Source organism: Echinops telfairi, unplaced genomic scaffold, assembly GCF_000313985.2.
Source record: "Echinops telfairi isolate 266 unplaced genomic scaffold, ASM31398v2 ScPeMD7_4;HRSCAF=17, whole genome shotgun sequence".
NCBI classification, from domain to species: Eukaryota; Metazoa; Chordata; class Mammalia; order Afrosoricida; family Tenrecidae; genus Echinops; species Echinops telfairi.
Genome location: NW_022103900.1, coordinates 44,538,743 through 44,541,026, shown reverse-complemented (window position 1 = coordinate 44,541,026; position 2,284 = coordinate 44,538,743). Strand labels below are relative to the sequence as shown.

Genomic DNA, 2,284 nt, shown 5'->3' with positions numbered 1-2,284 from the left:
TATTTCTCAGATATACATAGGTAAATGCAACAGCCCTGCCGCATGACTTTTGCTGGAGCAGTGGGTTATTTGATGTGGGTCTTCCAGCCAAAGTTTCTCATTCCCAACAAATGACCTTTTCCTGCCTGGTTCTGGTGAGAAGTGGAGGGAGGGTACTGAGAGGATTCACTTGTGAGTCATTTTGATTAGGATTTCCTGGAGTGACATCCTTCTGTGTGTAAAATGATCCCTCTGAGAGGGAGTGGGGTGGGGGGATCTCATTACCAACAAGAGACAGGAGTGGACCAAGTCCGCTGACTCTAAGATTCTTTCACAATGAACCGCCTGGGTCAGAAGACAGCTACACCATCAGAGGAGCAGCTGCAGAACCAGCAGCCAGAGCCGGGAACACTGATGGAACTCCCAAGCCAGGGAGCAAGTAAAGCTGTGTGCTCTTGTGCAGAAATCTGGCTTTGGGAGTCGGGTACCACTGGGTACTAATTCAAGGTTGATGATGCAAACCCACCAGTTGCTCTGCAGGAGAAGGATGAGACTGTCTGCCCCAATGAAGAATTACAATCTCCTAACATTTATACAGGGTTGTTATGCATTAAATGGATTTGATGGTAGTGGGTTTATAATATAATGAGTTATAATATAATCAATATATTATATTAATATAAGATATTGTATATTATAATAAAATAAGTTATAATATAATAAGATATTGTAATATTAATGATCTCATTTTTTACACTATTCTGATCATACTATTGCTATTATAAATTGATTATGTTTGGTGGTGGCGTCCCGGGTACATACTGGGCAGCTAACAACATGATCAACATTTTGAATCCTTTTAGGGAGAAAAATGAGTCTCTCTACTCCTATAAATGATTACATTTTTAAAAACACACAGTGGAATCTCTGTCCTGTCATAAAAGGTCCCTAAGAGTCAATCTTTTCTTGATGGCAGTTGGGTTTTTTTGGTTGTTGTTATTTGTGTTTGGTATTTACCATATACAGTCACAGGAATCTATATTTAGGTCCTGGTTTGTACATTTACTTGAATGAGATTTTAAGTTACCTTAAGTGATTTTCTCATCTTCAGAAAATGTCAGAATAATATATTTGGAAAGATCGATTCAGATCCAGAGTGTACACAAAATATACAGGTTGACTAATGGAATCTGATCCGATAAGCTCTTCAGTGCGCGTCTGACAGTGCACTTTTGACTGGGAAACATACTGCAGTATCCGTCACACGCATTCTCAATTGAAGGAGCCAGGAATGAAAAAGTGATTTAATACAAAAAACAACTGGAGTAAGGACTGCCTGCCTTCCTCAGGTGAGCAGTGGAGGCAAAGAATGTAGTAGAAAGAACTGGAAAGAGAAAGAGGAAAAGTGTCTGAGCAGCTCACACTTTGTGGAAATTGTTGGAGAAAAGAATAATTACTATAATTTTTTCTATTTTCTGTAATACATTTTCCCCAACTCCTATTCAAGAAGTTGTAGTACAAATTAATGTTTTCACTTTTTATGGAAAAAAAAATCTTTGAATGAAACATTACATCATTTTGTAATCAAGTCATAAATATATTCTTTAAATTATTGCCTACGTGATGGGTATAAGCAGTGTTCACATCTAAAGGGGCAGTGTAATATTAATTTTAAGCAGCATTTGTTTAAAAACTAAACTGGCAGAACACAGAATTATAGATGATTATAGTTAGCTAACCTGCACTTACCTAAATCAATCATAATTAATGGGTTCTTGATGGAAATACTGTTCAAAAGTCCTCTCTGTGCTTAACAGAGCTGCCTTACTGTTAGTAAATATCATAGTATAAATTGTACTCATATCCCATTTCCAATCTGGAAAGCAATTTGAACAAGTATCCATATGTCCCATGAAATTTCATAGAAACCCTTCACAAAATGAAAGACTTCATCATATGAACGGCCATCAGAGGGGAGGGAGGGTGGCTTCTGATATATCATTGGGGGGAAATTACATAGAAACTAACATAAAACATAAACAAATAGGAAAAGTACTTGGATAAAGGATGGCATGTAATACAAGATTTATGATACAGGGATTCCAGTCTACATTCAGTTTTATAGCTAAGCATTTTAGCTATGTTTTCATCTGCTCTCATCTTTCACTTAAGTAGCATATTTTACAAGCAAATTTAGCACATTGTGGAAATCAAATTAAAACTCCTCTATTCAAAATAAAACATATTTTATAGCTCAAAAGTGGTGGATAGTGTTATGTGAGGTACAGTCAAATTTATATATGAG

General features: G+C 36.5%; 1 pseudogene; it reads left to right on the top strand.

Annotated features, from left to right (window-relative positions):
- Window positions 1–315: 315 nt before the first annotated feature.
- LOC101654600 overlaps window positions 316–2,284 on the top strand; it is an 8,321-nt pseudogene continuing 6,352 nt past the window's right edge.